A 21,634-nucleotide genomic window follows, 5' to 3' on the forward strand; every position below is an offset into this window, starting at 1 on the left:
TGATGAGCGTCATGGGGTATTGTGATGATAAATGTTATGCAACATTGTGATCAAGAGGGTTTGGTGCATTGTGATGACAGAGGTCATGGAGCATTTTTATTTAATTGTGATAACAATAGCCTGAAGCATTATGATGATGGGCATGGTGCATTGTAATGACAGGGTTCATGGAGCATTGTGATGACAAAGGCATGGAGCATTAGGATTACAGGGGTCTTGGAGCATTGAGATGAAAAGGGCATGGATCATTGTGATGAAAAAGGCATGGAGCCTTGTCATGACAGGGTTCAAGGAGCATACTGACGACAAGTGTCAGGGAGCATTGTGATGACATGTGTATTGAGAATTGTGATGACAACGATCATGGAGCATTGTGATGAGAAGACCATGGATAATTGTGATGATGAGCGTCATGGGGTGTTGTGATGATAAGTGTTATGCAACATTGTGATCACCATGGTTTGGAGCATTGTGATGACAGAGGTCATGGAGCATTTTGATTTCATTGTGATGACAATAGACTGAAGCATTATGATGATGGGCATGGTGCATTGTGATGACAGGGTTCATGGAGCATTGAGATGAAAAGGGGCATGAAGCATTTTGATTACAGTGGTCTTGGAGCATTGTGATGACAAGGGCATGGAACACTGTGAAGAGAAGTCCATGGAACATTCTGATGACATGCGTCATGGAGGTTTGTGATGACAAGGGCATGGAGCATTGGGATTACAGTGGTCTAGGAGCATTGCGATGAAAAGGGCATGGGTCTTTGTGATGAAAAAGCCATGGAGCCTTGTCATGACAGGGTTCATGGATCATACTGCCGAAAAGTATCAGGGAGCATTGTGATGGCAAGTGTATTGAGAATTGTGATGACAAAGGACCTGGAGCATTGTGATGAGAAGACCATGGATAAATGTGATGATGAGCGTCATGGGGTGTTGTGATGATAAGTGTTATGCAACATTGTGATCACCAGGGTTTGGAGCATTGTGATGACAGAGGTCATGGAGCATTTTGATTTCATTGTGATGACAATAGCCTGAAGAATTATGATGATGGGCATGGTGCATTGTGATGACAGGGTTCATGGAGCATTGAGATGAAAAGGGGCAAGGAGCATTGTGATTACAGGGGTCTTGGAGCATTGTGATGACAAGGGCATGGAGCATTGTGATGAGAAGACCATGGAACATTCTGATGACATGCATCATGGAGCTTTGTGATGACAAGGGCATGGAGCATTGTGATTACAGTGTTCTTGGAGCATTGTGATGAGAAGTCCATTGAACATTCTGATGACATGCATCATGGAGATTTGTGAAGACAAGGGCATGGCGCATTGTGATTACAGGGGTCTTGGAGCATTGCGATGAAAAGGGCATGGATCATTGTGATGAAAAAGGCATGGAGCCTTGTCATGACAGGGTTCATGGAGCATACTGACGACAAGTGTCAGGGAGCATTGTGATGACAAGTGTATTGAGAATTGTGATGACAAAGATCATGGAGCATTGTGATGAGAAGACCATGAATAATTGTGATGATGAGCGTCATGGGGTATTGTGATGATAAATGTTATGCAACATTGTGATCAAGAGGGTTTGGAGCATTGTGATGACAGAGGTCATGGAGCATTTTTATTTAATTGTGATAACAATAGCCTGAAGCATTATGATGATGGGCATGGTGCATTGTAATGAAAGGGTTCATGGAGCATTGAGATGAAAAGGGGCATGGAGCATTGTGATTACAGTCGTCTTGTAGCATTGTGATGACAAGGGCATGGAGCATTGTGATGAGAAGGCCATGGAATATTCTGATGACATGCGTCATGGAGCATTGTGATGACAAAGGCATGGAGCATTGGGATTACAGGTGTCTTGGAGCATTGAGATGAAAAGGGCATGGATCATTGTGATGAAAAAGGCATGGAGCCTTGTCATGACAGGGTTCAAGGAGCATACTGACGACATTTGTCAGGGAGCATTGTGATGACAAGTGTATTGAGATTTGTGATGACAAAGGTCATGGAGCATTGTGATGAGAAGACCATGGATAATTGTGATGATGAGCGTCATGGGGTGTTGTGATGATAAGTGTTATGCAACATTGTGATCACCAGGGTTTGGAGCATTGTGATGACAGAGGTCATGGAGCATTTTGATTTCATTGTGATGACAATAGCTTGAAGCATTATGATGATGGGCATGGTGCATTGTGATGACAGGGTTCATGGAGCATTGAGATGAAAAGGGGCATGGAGCATTGTGATTACAGTGGTCTTTGAGCATTGTGATGACAAGGGCATGGAACATTGTGATGAGAAGTCCATGGAACCTTCTGATGACATGCGTCATGGAGGATTGTGATGACAAGGGCATGGAGCATTGGGATTACAGGGGTCTAGGAGCATTGTGATGAAAAGGGCATGGGTCATTGTGATGAAAATGCCATGGAGCCTTGTCATGACAGGGTTCATGGAGCATACTGACGAAAAGTATCAGGGAGCATTGTGATGACAAGTGTATTGAGAATTGTGATGACAAAGGACCTGGAGCATTGTGATGAGAAGACCATGGATAATTGTGATGATGAGCGTCATGCGGTTTTGTGATGATAAGTGTTATGAAACATTGTGATCACCAGGGTCTGGAGCATTGTGATGACAGAGGTCATGGAGCATTTTGATTTCATTGTGATGAAAATGGCCTGAAGAATTATGATGATGGGCATGGTGCATTGTGATGACAGGGTTCATGGAGCATTGAGATGAAAAGGGGCAAGGAGCATTGTGATTACAGGGGTCTTGGAGCATTGTGATGACAAGGGCATGGAGCATTGTGATGAGAAGACCGTGGAACATTCTGATGACATGCATCATGGAGCTTTGTGATGACACGGGCATGGATCATTGTGATTACAGGGGTCTTGGAGCATTGTGATGAAAAGGGCATGGATCATTGTGATGAAAAAGGCATGGAGCCTTGTCAATACAGGGTTCATGGAGCATACTGACGACAAGTGTCAGGGAGCATTGTGATGACAAGTGTATTGAGAATTCTGATGAGAAAGGACATTGAGCATTGTGATGAGAAGACCATGGATAATTGTGATGATGAGCGTCATGGGGTTTTGTGATGATAAGTGTTATGCAACATTGTGATCAAGAGGTTTTGGAGCATTGTGATGACAGAGGTCATGGAGCATTTTGATTTCATTGTGATGACAATAGACTGAAGCATTATGATGATGGGCATGGTGCATTGTGATGACAGGGTTCATGGAGCATTGAGATAAAATGGGGCATGGAGCATTGTGATTACAGTGGTCTTGGAGCATTGTGATGACAAGGGCATGGAGCATTGTGATGAGAAGTCCATGGAACATTCTTATGACATGCATCATGGAGCTTTGTGATGACAAGGGCATGGAGCATTGTGATTACAGGGGTCTTGGAGCATTGTGATGAAAACGGCATGGATCATTGTGACTAAAAAGGCATGGAGCCGTGTCATGACAGGGTTCATGGAGCATACTGACAACAAGGGTAAGGGAGCATTGTGATGACAAGTGTATTGAGAATTGTGATGACAAAGGTCATGGAGCATTGTGATGAGAAGACCATGGATAATTGTGATTATGAGCATCATGGGGTGTTGTGATGATAAGTGTTATGCAACATTGTGATCACCAGGGTTTGGAGCATTGTTATGACAGACGTCATGGAGCATTTTGATTTCATTGTGATGACAATAGACTGAAGCATTATGATGATGGGCATGGTGCATTGTGATGACAGGCTTCATGGAGCATTGAGATGAAAATGGGCATGGAGCATTGTGATTACAGGTGTCTTGGAGCATTGTGATGACAAGGGCATGGAGCATTGTGATGAGAAGTCCATGGAACACTCTGATGACATGCGTCATGGAGCTTTGTGATGACAAGGGCACGGAGCATTGTGATTACAGGGGTTTTGGAGCATTGCGAAGAAAAGGGCATGGGTCATTGTGATAAAAAATGCATGGAACCTTTTCATGACAGGGTTCATGGAGCATACTGACGACAAGTGTCAGGGAGCATTGTGATGACAAGTGTATTGAGAATTGTGATGACAAAGATCATGGAGCATTGTGATGAGAAGACCATGAATAATTGTGATGATGAGCGTCATGGGGTATTGTGATGATAAATGTTATGCAACATTGTGATCAAGAGGGTTTGGAGCATTGTGATGACAGAGGTCATGGAGCATTTTTATTTAATTGTGATAACAATAGCCTGAAGCATTATGATGATGGGCATGGTGCATTGTAATGAAAGGGTTCATGGAGCATTGAGATGAAAAGGGGCATGGAGCATTGTGATTACAGTCGTCTTGTAGCATTGTGATGACAAGGGCATGGAGCATTGTGATGAGAAGGCCATGGAATATTCTGATGACATGCGTCATGGAGCATTGTGATGACAAAGGCATGGAGCATTGGGATTACAGGTGTCTTGGAGCATTGAGATGAAAAGGGCATGGATCATTGTGATGAAAAAGGCATGGAGCCTTGTCATGACAGGGTTCAAGGAGCATACTGACGACATTTGTCAGGGAGCATTGTGATGACAAGTGTATTGAGATTTGTGATGACAAAGGTCATGGAGCATTGTGATGAGAAGACCATGGATAATTGTGATGATGAGCGTCATGGGGTGTTGTGATGATAAGTGTTATGCAACATTGTGATCACCAGGGTTTGGAGCATTGTGATGACAGAGGTCATGGAGCATTTTGATTTCATTGTGATGACAATAGCTTGAAGCATTATGATGATGGGCATGGTGCATTGTGATGACAGGGTTCATGGAGCATTGAGATGAAAAGGGGCATGGAGCATTGTGATTACAGTGGTCTTTGAGCATTGTGATGACAAGGGCATGGAACATTGTGATGAGAAGTCCATGGAACCTTCTGATGACATGCGTCATGGAGGATTGTGATGACAAGGGCATGGAGCATTGGGATTACAGGGGTCTAGGAGCATTGTGATGAAAAGGGCATGGGTCATTGTGATGAAAATGCCATGGAGCCTTGTCATGACAGGGTTCATGGAGCATACTGACGAAAAGTATCAGGGAGCATTGTGATGACAAGTGTATTGAGAATTGTGATGACAAAGGACCTGGAGCATTGTGATGAGAAGACCATGGATAATTGTGATGATGAGCGTCATGCGGTTTTGTGATGATAAGTGTTATGAAACATTGTGATCACCAGGGTCTGGAGCATTGTGATGACAGAGGTCATGGAGCATTTTGATTTCATTGTGATGAAAATGGCCTGAAGAATTATGATGATGGGCATGGTGCATTGTGATGACAGGGTTCATGGAGCATTGAGATGAAAAGGGGCAAGGAGCATTGTGATTACAGGGGTCTTGGAGCATTGTGATGACAAGGGCATGGAGCATTGTGATGAGAAGACCGTGGAACATTCTGATGACATGCATCATGGAGCTTTGTGATGACACGGGCATGGATCATTGTGATTACAGGGGTCTTGGAGCATTGTGATGAAAAGGGCATGGATCATTGTGATGAAAAAGGCATGGAGCCTTGTCAATACAGGGTTCATGGAGCATACTGACGACAAGTGTCAGGGAGCATTGTGATGACAAGTGTATTGAGAATTCTGATGAGAAAGGACATTGAGCATTGTGATGAGAAGACCATGGATAATTGTGATGATGAGCGTCATGGGGTTTTGTGATGATAAGTGTTATGCAACATTGTGATCAAGAGGTTTTGGAGCATTGTGATGACAGAGGTCATGGAGCATTTTGATTTCATTGTGATGACAATAGACTGAAGCATTATGATGATGGGCATGGTGCATTGTGATGACAGGGTTCATGGAGCATTGAGATAAAATGGGGCATGGAGCATTGTGATTACAGTGGTCTTGGAGCATTGTGATGACAAGGGCATGGAGCATTGTGATGAGAAGTCCATGGAACATTCTTATGACATGCATCATGGAGCTTTGTGATGACAAGGGCATGGAGCATTGTGATTACAGGGGTCTTGGAGCATTGTGATGAAAACGGCATGGATCATTGTGACTAAAAAGGCATGGAGCCGTGTCATGACAGGGTTCATGGAGCATACTGACAACAAGGGTAAGGGAGCATTGTGATGACAAGTGTATTGAGAATTGTGATGACAAAGGTCATGGAGCATTGTGATGAGAAGACCATGGATAATTGTGATTATGAGCATCATGGGGTGTTGTGATGATAAGTGTTATGCAACATTGTGATCACCAGGGTTTGGAGCATTGTTATGACAGACGTCATGGAGCATTTTGATTTCATTGTGATGACAATAGACTGAAGCATTATGATGATGGGCATGGTGCATTGTGATGACAGGCTTCATGGAGCATTGAGATGAAAATGGGCATGGAGCATTGTGATTACAGGTGTCTTGGAGCATTGTGATGACAAGGGCATGGAGCATTGTGATGAGAAGTCCATGGAACACTCTGATGACATGCGTCATGGAGCTTTGTGATGACAAGGGCACGGAGCATTGTGATTACAGGGGTTTTGGAGCATTGCGAAGAAAAGGGCATGGGTCATTGTGATAAAAAATGCATGGAACCTTTTCATGACAGGGTTCATGGAGCATACTGACGACAAGTGTCAGGGAGCATTGTGATGACAAGTGTATTGAGAATTGTGATGACAAAGATCATGGAGCATTGTGATGAGAAGACCATGAATAATTGTGATGATGAGCGTCATGGGGTATTGTGATGATAAATGTTATGCAACATTGTGATCAAGAGGGTTTGGAGCATTGTGATGACAGAGGTCATGGAGCATTTTTATTTAATTGTGATAACAATAGCCTGAAGCATTATGATGATGGGCATGGTGCATTGTAATGAAAGGGTTCATGGAGCATTGAGATGAAAAGGGGCATGGAGCATTGTGATTACAGTCGTCTTGTAGCATTGTGATGACAAGGGCATGGAGCATTGTGATGAGAAGGCCATGGAATATTCTGATGACATGCGTCATGGAGCATTGTGATGACAAAGGCATGGAGCATTGGGATTACAGGTGTCTTGGAGCATTGAGATGAAAAGGGCATGGATCATTGTGATGAAAAAGGCATGGAGCCTTGTCATGACAGGGTTCAAGGAGCATACTGACGACAATTGTCAGGGAGCATTGTGATGACAAGTGTATTGAGATTTGTGATGACAAAGGTCATGGAGCATTGTGATGAGAAGACCATGGATAATTGTGATGATGAGCGTCATGGGGTGTTGTGATGATAAGTGTTATGCAACATTGTGATCACCAGGGTTTGGAGCATTGTGATGACAGAGGTCATGGAGCATTTTGATTTCATTGTGATGACAATAGCCTGAAGCATTATGATGATGGGCATGGTGCATTGTGATGACAGGGTTCATGGAGCATTGAGATGAAAAGGGGCATGGAGCATTGTGATTACAGTGGTCTTTGAGCATTGTGATGACAAGGGCATGGAACATTGTGATGAGAAGTCCATGGAACCTTCTGATGACATGCGTCATGGAGCTTTGTGATGACACGGGCATGGATCATTGTGATTACAGGGGTCTTGGAGCATTGTGATGAAAAGGGCATGGATCATTGTGATGAAAAAGGCATGGAGCCTTGTCAATACAGGGTTCATGGAGCATACTGACGACAAGTGTCAGGGAGCATTGTGATGACAAGTGTATTGAGAATTCTGATGAGAAAGGACATTGAGCATTGTGATGAGAAGACCATGGATAATTGTGATGATGAGCGTCATGGGGTTTTGTGATGATAAGTGTTATGCAACATTGTGATCAAGAGGTTTTGGAGCATTGTGATGACAGAGGTCATGGAGCATTTTGATTTCATTGTGATGACAATAGACTGAAGCATTATGATGATGGGCATGGTGCATTGTGATGACAGGGTTCATGGAGCATTGAGATAAAATGGGGCATGGAGCATTGTGATTACAGTGGTCTTGGAGCATTGTGATGACAAGGGCATGGAGCATTGTGATGAGAAGTCCATGGAACATTCTTATGACATGCATCATGGAGCTTTGTGATGACAAGGGCATGGAGCATTGTGATTACAGGGGTCTTGGAGCATTGTGATGAAAACGGCATGGATCATTGTGACTAAAAAGGCATGGAGCCGTGTCATGACAGGGTTCATGGAGCATACTGACAACAAGGGTAAGGGAGCATTGTGATGACAAGTGTATTGAGAATTGTGATGACAAAGGTCATGGAGCATTGTGATGAGAAGACCATGGATAATTGTGATTATGAGCATCATGGGGTGTTGTGATGATAAGTGTTATGCAACATTGTGATCACCAGGGTTTGGAGCATTGTTATGACAGAGGTCATGGAGCATTTTGATTTCATTGTGATGACAATAGACTGAAGCATTATGATGATGGGCATGGTGCATTGTGATGACAGGCTTCATGGAGCATTGAGATGAAAATGGGCATGGAGCATTGTGATTACAGGTGTCTTGGAGCATTGTGATGACAAGGGCATGGAGCATTGTGATGAGAAGTCCATGGAACACTCTGATGACATGCGTCATGGAGCTTTGTGATGACAAGGGCACGGAGCATTGTGATTACAGGGGTTTTGGAGCATTGCGAAGAAAAGGGCATGGGTCATTGTGATAAAAAATGCATGGAACCTTTTCATGACAGGGTTCATGGAGCATACTGACGACAAGTGTCAGGGAGCATTGTGATGACAAGTGTATTGAGAATTGTGATGACAAAGATCATGGAGCATTGTGATGAGAATACCATGGATAATTGTGATGATGAGCGCCATGGGGTGTTGTGATGATAAGTGTTATGCAACATTGTGATCAAGAGGGTTTGGAGCATTGTGAAAACAGAGGTCATGGAGCATTTTGATTTCATTGTGATGACAATAGCCTGAAGCATTATGATGATGGGCAAGGTGCATTGTGATGACAGGGTTCATGGAGCATTGAGATGAAAAGTGGCATGGAGCATTGTGATTACAGGGGTCTTGGACCATTGTGATGACAAGGACATGGAGCATTGTGATGAGAAGTCCATGGAACATTCTGATGACATGTGTCATGGATCTTTGTGATAACAAGGGCATGGAGCATTGTGATGACAGGGTTCATGGAGCATTGTGATGAAAAGGGCATGGAGCATTGTGATGACAAGTCAATGGAACATTCTGATGACATGCATCATGGAGCTTTGTGATGACAAGGGCATGGAGTATTATGATGAAAAAGGCATGGAGCCTTGTCATGACAGGGTTCATGGAGCATAATAACGACAAGTGTCAAGGAGCATTGTGATGACAAGTGTATTGAAAATTGTGATGACAAGGTTCATGGAGCATTGTGATGAGAAGACCACGGATAAATGTGATGATGAGTGTCGTGGGGTGTTGTGATGATAAGTGTTATGCAACATTGTGATCACCATGGTTTGGAGCATTGTGATGACAGAGGTCATGGAGCATTTTGATTGCATTCTGATGACAATAGCCTGAATCATTATGATGATGGGCACGGTGCATTGTGATGACAGGGTTCATGGAGCATTGAGATGAAAATTGGCATGGAGCATTGTGATTACAGGGGTCTTGGAGCATTGTGATGACAAGGGCATGGAGCATTGTGATGAGAAGTCCATGGAATATTCTGATGACATGCGTCATGGAGCATTGTGATGACAATGGCATGGAGCATTGTGATTACAGGTGCCTTGGAGCATTGTGATGAAAAGGGCATGGAGCATTGTGATGAGAAGTCCATGGAACATTCTGATGACATGCATCATGGACGTTTGTGATGACAACAGCATGGAGCATGGTGATTACAGGGGTCTTGGAGCATTGTGATGAAAAGGGCATGGATCATTGTGATGAAAAAGGCATGGAGCCTTGTCAATACAGGGTTCATGGAGCATACTGACGACAAGTGTCAGGGAGCATTGTGATGACAAGTGTATTGAGAATTGTGATGACAAAGGACATGGAGCATTGTGATGAGAAGACCATGGATAATTGTGATGATGAGCGTCATGGGGTGTTGTGATGATAAGTGTTATGCAACATTGTGATCAAGAGGTTTTGGAGCATTGTGATGACAGAGGTCATGGAGCATTTTGATTTCATTGTGATGACAATAGACTGAAGCATTATGATGATGGGCATTGTGCATTGTGATGACAGGGTTCATGGAGCATTGAGATGAAAAGGGGCATGGAGCATTGTGATTACAGGGGTCTTGGAGCATTGTGATGACAAGGGCATGCAGCATTGTGATGAGAAGTCCATGGAACATTCTGATGACATGCGTCATGGAGCATTGTGATGACAAAGACATGGAGCATTGTGATTACAGGGGTCTTGGAGCATTGTGATGAAAAGGGCATGGATCATTGTGATGAAAAAGGCATGGAGCCTTGTCATGACAGTGTTCATGGAGCATACTGACAACAAGTGTAAGGGACCATTGTGATGACAAGTGTATTGAGAATTGTGATGACCTAGGTCATGGAGCATTGTGATGAGAAGACCATGGATAACTGTGATGATCAGCGTCATGCGGTGTTCTGATGATAAGTGTTATGCAACATTGTGATCACCAGGGTTTGGAGCATTGTGATGACAGAGGTCATGGAGCATTTTGATTTCATTGTGATGACAATAGCCTGAAGCATTATGATGATGGGCATGGTGCATTCTGATGACAGGGTTCATGGAGAATTGAGATGAAATGTGGCATGGTGCATTGTGATTACAGGGGTCTTGGAGCATTGTTATGAAAAGGGCATGGATCATTGTGATGAAAACGGCATGGAGCCTTGTCATGACAGGGTTCAAGGAGCATACAGACAACAAGTGTCAGGGAGCATTTTGATGACAAGTGTAATGAGCATTGTGATATCGAAGGTCATGGAGCATTGTGATGAGAAGTCCATGGATAATTGTGATCACGAGCGTCATGGGGCATTGTGATGACAAGTGTTATGTATTATTGTGATCACAAGGTTATGGAGCATTGTTATGACAGAGGTCATGGAACATTTTGATTTCATTGTTATGACAATAGCATGAAGCATTATGATGATGGGCATGGTGCATTGTGATGACAGGGTTCATGGATCATTGATATGAAAAGGGGGATAGAGCATTGTGATTACAGTGTTCTTGGAGCATTGTGATGAGAAGTCCATGGAACATTCTGATGACATGCATCATGGAGCTTTGTGAAGACAAGGGCATGGCGCATTGTGATTAAAGGGGTCTTGGAGCATTGTGATGAAAAGGGCATGTGTCATTGTGATGAAAACGGCATGGAGCCTTGTCATGACAGGGTTCATGGAGCATACTGACGAAAAGTATCAGGGAGCATTGTGATGACAAGTGCATTGAGAATTGTGATGACAAAGGACCTGGAGCATTGTGATGAGAAGACCATGGATAATTGTGATGATGAGCGTCATGGGGTGTTGTGATGATAAGTGTTATGCAACATTGTGATCACCAGGGTTTGGAGCATTGTGATGACAGAGGTCATGGAGCATTTTGATTTCATTATGATGACAATAGCCTGAAGAATTATGATGATGGGCATGGTGCATTGTGATGACAGGGTTCATGGAGCATTGAGATGAAAAGGGGCAAGGAGCATTGTGATTACAGGTGTCTTGGAGCATTGTGATGACAAGGGCATGGAGCATTGTGATGAGAAGACCATGGAACATTCTGATGACATTCATCATGGAGCTTTGTGATGACAAGGGCCTGGAGCATTGTGATTACAGGGGTCTTGGAGCATTGTGATGAAAAGGGCATGGATTATTGTGATGAAAAAGGCATGGAGCCTTGTCAATACAGGGTTCATGGAGCATACTGACGACAAGTGTCAGGGAGCATTGTGATGACAAGTGTATTGAGAATTGTGATGACAAAGGACATGGAGCATTGTGATGAGAAGACCATGGATAATTGTGATGATGAGCGTCATGGGGTGTTGTGATGATAAGTGTTATGCAACATTGTGATCAAGAGGTTTTGGAGCATTGTGATGACAGAGGTCATGTAGCATTTTGATTTCATTGTGATGACAATAGACTGAAGCATTATGATGATGGGCATTGTGCATTGTGATGACAGGGTTCATGGAGCATTGAGATAAAAAGGGGCATGGAGCATTGTGATTACAGGGGTCTTGGAGCATTGTGATGACAAGGGCATGGAGCATTGTGATGAGAAGTCCATGGAACTTTCTGATGACATGCGTCATGGAGCATTGTGATGACAAAGGCATGGAGCATTGTGATTACAGGGGTCTTGGAGCATTGTGATGAAAAGGGCATGGATCATTGTCATGAAAAAGGCATGGAGCCTTGTCATGACAGGGTTCATGGAGCATACTGACGACAAGTGTAAGGGAGCATTGTGATGACAAGTGTATTGAGAACTGTGATGACCTAGGTCATGGAGCATTGTGATGAGAAGACCATGGATAACTGTGATGATCAGCGTCATGCGGTGTTCTGATGATAAGTGTTATGCAACATTGTGATCACCAGGGTTTGGAGCATTGTGATGACAGAGGTCATGGAGCATTTTGATTTCATTGTGATGACTATAGCCTGAAGCATTATGATGATGGGCATGGTGCATTGTGATGACAGGGTTCATGGAGAATTGAGATGAATCGTGGCATGGAGCATTGTGATTACATGGGTCTTGGAGCATTGTGATGAAAAGGGCATGGATCATTGTGATGAAAACGGCATGGAGCCTTGTCATGACAGGGTTCAAGGAGCATACAGACAACAACTGTCAGGGAGCATTTTGATGACAAGTGTAATGAGTATTGTCATGTCGAAGTTCATGGAGCATTGTGATGAGAAGACCATGGATAATTGTGATCACGAGCGTCATGGGGCATTGTGATGACAAGTGTTATATAATATTGTGATCACAAGGTTATGGAGCATTGTTATGACAGAGGTCATGGAACATTTTGATTTCATTGTTATGACAATAGCATGAAGCATTATGATGATGGGCATGGTGCATTGTGATGACAGGGTTCATGGATCATTGATATGAAAAGGGGGATAGAGCATTGTGATTACAGTGTTCTTGGAGCATTGTGATGAGAAGTCCATGGAACATTCTGATGACATGCATCATGGAGCATTGTGAAGACAAGGGCATGGGGCATTGTGATTACAGTGGTCTTGGAGCATTGCGATGAATAGGGCATGGATCATTGTGATGAAAAAGGCATGGAGCCTTGTCATGACAGGGTTCATGGAGCATACTGACGACAAGTGTCAGGGAGCATTGTGATGACAAGTGTATTGAGAATTGTGATGACAAAGATCATGGAGCATTGTGATGAGAAGACCATGAATAATTGTGATGATGTGCGTCATGGTGTATTGTGATGATAAATGTTATGCAACATTGTGATCAAGAGGGTTTGGAGCATTGTGATGACAGAGGTCATGGAGTATTTTTATTTAATTGTGATAACAATAGCCTGAAGCATTATGATAATGGGCATGGTGCATTGTAATGACAGGGTTCATGGAGCATTGAGATGAAAAGGGGCATGGAGCATTGTGATTACAGTCGTCTTGGAGCATTGTGATGACAAGGGCATGGAGCATTGTGATGAGAAGTCCATGGAATATTCTGATGACATGCGTCATGGAGCATTGTGATGACAAAGGCATGGAGCATTGGGATTACAGGGGTCTTGGGGCATTGAGATGAAAAGGGCATGGATCATTGTGATGAAAAAGGCATGGAGCCTTGTCATGACAGGGTTCAAGGAGCATACTGACGACAAGTGTCAGGGAGCATTGTGATGACAAGTGTATTGAGAATTGTGATGACAACAATCATGGAGCATTGTGATGAGAAGACCATGGATAATTGTGATGATGAGCGTCATGGGGTGTTGTGATGATAAGTGTTATGCAACATTGTGATCACTAGGGTTTGGAGCATTGTGATGACAGAGGTCATGGAGCATTTTGATTTCATTGTGATGACAATAGACTGAAACATTATGATGATGGGAATGGTGCATTGTGATGACAGGGATCATGGAGCATTGAGATGAAAAGGGGCATGGAGCATTGTGATTACAGTGGTCTTGGAGCATTGTGATGACAAGGGCATGGAGCATTGTGATGAGAAGTCCATGGAACATTCTGATGACATGCGTCATGGAGGTTTGTGATGACAAGGGCATGGAGCATTGGGATTACAGGGGTCTAGGAGAATTGTGATGAAAAGGGCATATGTCATTGTGATGAAAAAGCCATGGAGCCTTGTCATGACAGGGTTCATGGAGCATACTGACGAAAAGTATCAGGGAGCATTGTGATGACAAGTGTATTGAGAATTGTGATGACAAAGGACCTGGAGCATTGTGATGAGAAGACCATGGATAATTGTGATGATGAGCGTCATGGGGTGTTGTGATGATAAGTGTTATGCAACATTGTGATCACCAGGGTTTGGAGCATTGTGATGACAGAGGTCATGGAGCATTTTGATTATATTGTGATGACAATATCTGAAGAATTATGATGATGGGCATGGTGCATTGTGATGACAGGGTTCATGGAGCATTGAGATGAAAAGGGGCAAGGAGCATTGTGATTACAGGGGTCTTGGAGCATTGTGATGACAAGGGCATGGAGCATTGTGATGAGAAGACCATGGAACATTCTGATGACATTCATCATGGAGCTTTGTGATGACAAGGGCATGGAGCATTGTGATTACAGGGGTCTTGGAGCATTTTGATGAAAAGGGCATGGATCATTGTGATGAAAAAGGCATGGAGCCTTGTCAATACAGGGTTCATGGAGCATACTGACGACAAGTGTCAGGGAGCATTGTGATGACAAGTGTATTGAGAATTGTGATGACAAAGGACATGGAGCATTGTGATGAGAAGACCATGGATAATTGTGATGATGAGCGTCATGGGGTGTTGTGATGATAAGTGTTAGGCAACATTGTGATCAAGAGGTTTTGGAGCATTGTGATGACAGAGGTCATGGAGCATTTTGATTTCATTGTGATGACAATAGACTGAAGCATTATGATGATGGGCATTGTGCATTGTGATGACAGGGTTCATGGAGCATTGAGATAAAAAGGGGCATGGAGCATTGTGATTACAGGGGTCTTGGAGCATTGTGATGACAAGGGCATGGAGCATTGTGATGAGAAGTCCTTGGAACTTTCTGATGACATGCGTCATGGAGCATTGTGATGACAAAGGCATGGAGCATTGTGATTACAGGGGTCTTGGATCATTGTGATGAAAAGGGCATGGGTCATTGTGATGAAAAAGGCATGGAGCCTTGTCATGACAGGGTTCATGGAGCATACTGACGACAAGTGTAAGGGAGCATTGTGATGACAAGTGTATTGAGAACTGTGATGACCTAGGTCATGGAGCATTGTGATGAGAAGACCATGGATAACTGTGATGATCAGCGTCATGCGGTGTTCTGATGATAAGTGTTATGCAACATTGTGATCACCAGGGTTTGGAGCATTGTGATGACAGAGGTCATGGAGCATTTTGATTTCATTGTGATGACTATAGCCTGAAGCATTATGATGATGGGCATGGTGCATTGTGATGACAGGGTTCATGGAGAATTGAGATGAATCGTGGCATGGAGCATTGTGATTACATGGGTCTTGGAGCATTGTGATGAAAAGGGCATGGATCATTGTGATGAAAACGGCATGGAGCCTTGTCATGACAGGGTTCAAGGAGCATACAGACAACAACTTTCAGGGAGCATTTTGATGACAAGTGTAATGAGTATTGTGATGTCGAAGTTCATGGAGCATTGTGATGAGAAGACCATGGATAATTGTGATCACGAGCGTCATGGGGCATTGTGATGACAAGTGTTATATAATATTGTGATAACAAGGTTATGGAGCATTGTTATGACAGAGGTCATGGAACATTTTGATTTCATTGTTATGACAATAGCATGAAGCACTATGATGATGGGCATGGTGCATTGTGATGACAGGGTTCATGGATCATTGATATGAAAAGGGGAATAGAGCATTGTGATTACAGTGTTCTTGGAGCATTGTGATGAGAAGTCCATGGAACATTCTGATGACATGCATCATGGAGCTTTGTGAAGACAAGGGCATGGGGCATTGTGATTACAGTGGTCTTGGAGCATTGCGATGAAAAGGGCATGGATCATTGTGATGAAAAAGGCATGGAGCCTTGTCATGACAGGGTTCATGGAGCATACTGACGACAAGTGTCAGGGAGCATTGTGATGACAAGTGTATTGAGAATTGTGATGACAAAGATCATGGAGCATTGTGATGAGAAGACCATGAATAATTGTGATGATGAGCGTCATGGGGTATTGTGATGATAAATGTTATGCAACATTGTGATCAAGAGGGTTTGGAGCATTGTGATGACAGAGGTCATGGAGCATTTTTATTTAATTGTGATATCAATAGCCTGAAGCATTATGATGATGGGCATGGTGCATTGTAATGACAGGGTTCATGGAGCATTGAGATGAAAAGGGGCATGGAGCATTGTGATTACAGTCGTCTTGGAGCATTGTGATGACAAGGGCATGGAGCATTGTGATGAGAAGCCCATGGAATATTCTGATGACATGCGTCATGGAGCATTGTGATGACAAAGGCATGGAGCATTGGGATTACAGGGGTCTTGGGGCATTGAGATGAAAAGGGCATGGATCATTGTGATGAAAAAGGCATGGAGCCTTGTCATGACAGGGTTCAAGGAGCATACTGACGACAAGTGTCAGGGAGCCTTGTGATGACAAGTGTATTGAGAATTGTGATGACAACAATCATGGAGCATTGTGATGAGAAGACCATGGATAATTGTGATGATGAGCGTCATGGGGTGTTGTGATGATAAGTGTTATGCAACATTGTGATCACTAGGGTTTGGAGCATTGTGATGACAGAGGTCATGGAGCATTTTGATTTCATTGTGATGACAATAGACTGAAGCATTATTATGATGGGCATGGTGCATTGTGATGACAGGGTTCATGGAGCATTGAGATGAAAAGGGGCATGGAGCATTGTGATTACAGTGGTCTTGGAGCATTGTGATGACAAGGGCATGGAGCATTGTGATGAGAAGTCCATGGAACATTCTGATGACATGCGTCATGGAGGTTTGTGATGACAAGGGCATGGAGCATTGGGATTACAGGGGTCTAGGAGCATTGTGATGAAAAGGGCATGTGTCATTGTGATGAAAAAGCCATGGAGCCTTGTCATGACAGGGTTCATGGAGCATACTGACGAAAAGTATCAGGGAGCATTGTGATGACAAGTGTATTGAGAATTGTGATGACAAAGGACCTGGAGCATTGTGATGAGAAGACCATGGATAATTGTGATGATGAGCGTCATGGGGTGTTGTGATGATAAGTGTTATGCAACATTGTGATCACCAGGGTTTGGAGCATTGTGATGACAGAGGTCATGGAGCATTTTGATTTCATTGTGATGACAATAGCCTGAAGAATTATGATGATGGGCATGGTGCATTGTGATGACAGGGTTCATGGAGCATTGAGATGAAAAGGGGCAAGGAGCATTGTGATTACAGGGGTCTTGGAGCATTGTGATGACAAGGGCATGGAGCATTGTGATGAGAAGACCATGGAACATTCTGATGACATTCATCATGGAGCTTTGTGATGACAAGGGCATGGAGCATTGTGATTACAGGGGTCTTGGAGCATTTTGATGAAAAGGGCATGGATCATTGTGATGAAAAAGGCATGGAGCCTTGTCAATACAGGGTTCATGGAGCATACTGACGACAAGTGTCAGGGAGCATTGTGATGACAAGTGTATTGAGAATTGTGATGACAAAGGACATGGAGCATTGTGATGAGAAGACCATGGATAATTGTGATGATGAGCGTCATGGGGTGTTGTGATGATAAGTGTTAGGCAACATTGTGATCAAGAGGTTTTGGAGTATTGTGATGACAGAGGTCATGGAGCATTTTGATTTCATTGTGATGACAATAGACTGAAGCATTATGATGATGGGCATTGTGCATTGTGATGACAGGGTTCATGGAGCATTGAGATAAAAAGGGGCATGGAGCATTGTGATTACAGGGGTCTTGGAGCATTGTGATGACAAGGGCATGGAGCAATGTGATGAGAAGTCCTTGGAACTTTCTGATGACATGCGTCATGGAGCATTGTGATGACAAAGGCATGGAGCATTGTGATTACAGGGGTCTTGGAGCATTGTGATGAAAAGGGCATGGGTCATTGTGATGAAAAAGGCATGGAGCCTTGTCATGACAGGGTTCATGGAGCATACTGACGACAAGTGTAAGGGAGCATTGTGATGACAAGTGTATTGAGAACTGTGATGACCTAGGTCATGGAGCATTGTGATGAGAAGACCATGGACAACTGTGATGATCAGCGTCATGCGGTGTTCTGATGATAAGTGTTATGCAACATTGTGATCACCAGGGTTTGGAGCATTGTGATGACAGAGGTCATGGAGCATTTTGATTTCATTTTGATGACAATAGCCTGAAGCATTATGATGATGGGCATGGTGCATTGTGATGACAGGGTTCATGGAGAATTGAGATGAAACGTGGCATGGAGCATTGTGATTACAGGGGTCTTGGAGCATTGTGATGAAAAGGGCATGGATCATTGTGATGAAAACGCTATGGAGCCTTGTCATGACAGGGTTCAAGGAGCATACAGACAAAAACTGTCAGGGAGCATTTTGATGACAAGTGTAATGAGCATTGTGATGTCGAAGGTCATGGAGCATTGTGATGAGAAGTCCATGGATAATTGTGATCACGAGCGTCATGGGGCATTGTGATGACAAGTGTTATGTATTATTGTGATCACAAGGTTATGGAGCATTGTTATGACAGAGGTCATGGAACATTTTGATTTCATTGTTAGGACAATAGCATGAAGCATTATGATGATGGGCATGGTGCATTGTGATGACAGGGTTCATGGATCATTGATATGAAAAGAGGGATAGAGCATTGTGATTACAGTGTTCTTGGAGCATTGTGATGAGAAGTCCATGGAACATTCTGATGACATGCATCATGGAGCTTTGTGAAGACAAGGGCATGGCGCATTGTGATTACAGTGGTCTTGGAGCATTGCGATGAAAAGGGCATGGATCATTGTGATGAAAAAGGCATGGAGCCTTGTCATGACAGAGTTCATGGAGCATACTGACGACAAGTGTCAGGGAGCATTGTGATGACAAGTGTATTGAGAATTGTGATGACAATGATCATGGAGCATTGTGATGAGAAGACCATGAATAATTGTGATGATGAGCGTCATGGGGTATTGTGATGATAAATGTTATGCAACATTGTGATCAAGAGGGTTTGGAGCATTGTGATGACAGAGGTCATGGAGCATTTTTATTTAATTGTGATATCAATAGCCTGAAGCATTATGATGATGGGCATGGTGCATTGTAATGACAGGGTTCATGGAGCATTGAGATGAAAAGGGGCATGGAGCATTGTGATTACAGTCGTCTTGGAGCATTGTGATGACAAGGGCATGGAGCATTGTGATGAGAAGTCCATGGAATATTCTGATGACATGCGTCATGGAGCATTGTGATGACATAGGCATGGAGCATTGGGATTACAGGGTTCTTGGGGCATTGAGATGAAAAGGGCATGGATCATTGTGATGAAAAAGGCATGGAGCCTTGTCATTACAGGGCTCAAGGAGCATACTGACGACAAGTGTCAGGGAGCATTGTGATGACAAGTGTATTGAGAATTGTGATTACAACGGTCATGGAGCATAGTGATGAGAAGACCATGGATAATTGTGATGATGAGCGTCATGGGGTGTTGTGATGATAAGTGTTATGCAACATTGTGATCACCAGTGTTTGGAGCATTGTGTGACAGAGGTCATGGAGCATTTTGATTTCATTGTGATGACAATAGCCTGAAGAATTATGATGATGGGCATGGTGCATTGTGATGACAGGGTTCATGGAGCATTGAGATGAAAAGGGGCAAGGAGCATTGTGATTACAGGTGTCTTGGAGCATTGTGATGACAAGGGCATGGAGCATTGTGATGAGAAGACCATGGAACATTCTGATGACATTCATCATGGAGCTTTGTGATGACAAGGGCATGGAGCATTGTGATTACAGGTGTCTTGGAGCATTGTGATGAAAAGGGCATGGATCATTGTGATGAAAAAGGCATGGAGCCTTGTCAATACAGGGTTCATGGAGCATACTGAAGACAAGTGTCAGGGAGCATTGTGATGACAAGTGTATTGAGAATTGTGATGACAAAGGACATGGAGCATTGTGATGAGAAGACCATGGATAATTGTGATGATGAGCGTCATGGGGTTTTGTGATGATAAGTGTTAGGCAACATTGTGATCAAGAGGTTTTGGAGCATTGTGATGACAGAGGTCATGGAGCATTTTGATTTCATTGTGATGACAATAGACTGAAGCATTATGATGATGGGCATTGTGCATTGTGATGACAGGGTTCATGGAGCATTGAGATAAAAAGGGGCATGGAGCATTGTGATTACAGGGGTCTTGGAGCATTGTGATGACAAGGGCATGGAGCATTGTGATGAGAAGTCCATGGAACTTTCTGATGACATGCGTCATGGAGCATTGTGATGACAAAGGCATGGAGCATTGTGATTACAGGGGTCTTGGAGCATTGTGATGAAAAGGGCATGGGTCATTGTGATGAAAAAGGCATGGAGCCTTGTCATGACAGGGTTCATGGAGCATACTGACGACAAGTGTAAGGGAGCATTGTGATGACAAGTGTATTGAGAATTGTGATGACCTAGGTCATGGAGCATTGTGATGAGAAGACCATGGATAACTGTGATGATCAGCGTCATGCGGTGTTCTGATGATAAGTGTTATGCAACATTGTGATCACCAGGGTTTGGAGCATTGTGATGACAGAGGTCATGGAGCATTTTGATTTCATTGTGATGACAATAGCCAGAAGCATTATGATGATGGGCATGGTGCATTGTGATGACAGGGTTCATGGAGAATTGAGATGAATCGTGGCATGGAACATTGTGATTACACGGGTCTTGGAGCATTGTGATGAAAAGGGCATGGATCATTGTGATGAAAACGGCATGGAGCCTTGTCATGACAGGGTTCAAGGAGCATACAGACAACAACTGTCAGGGAGCATTTTGATGACAAGTGTAATGAGTATTGTGATGTCGAAGTTCATGGAGCATTGTGATGAGAAGACCATGGATAACTGTGATGATCAGCGTCATGCGGTGTTCTGATGATAAGTGTTATGCAACATTGTGATCACCAGGGTTTGGAGCATTGTGATGACAGAGGTCATGGAGCATTTTGATTTCATTGTGATGACAATAGCCTGAAGCATTATGATGATGGGCATGGTGCATTGTGATGACAGGG

Source organism: Mesoplodon densirostris, unplaced genomic scaffold (genome assembly GCF_025265405.1).
Source record: "Mesoplodon densirostris isolate mMesDen1 unplaced genomic scaffold, mMesDen1 primary haplotype scaffold_41, whole genome shotgun sequence".
NCBI classification, from domain to species: Eukaryota; Metazoa; Chordata; class Mammalia; order Artiodactyla; family Ziphiidae; genus Mesoplodon; species Mesoplodon densirostris.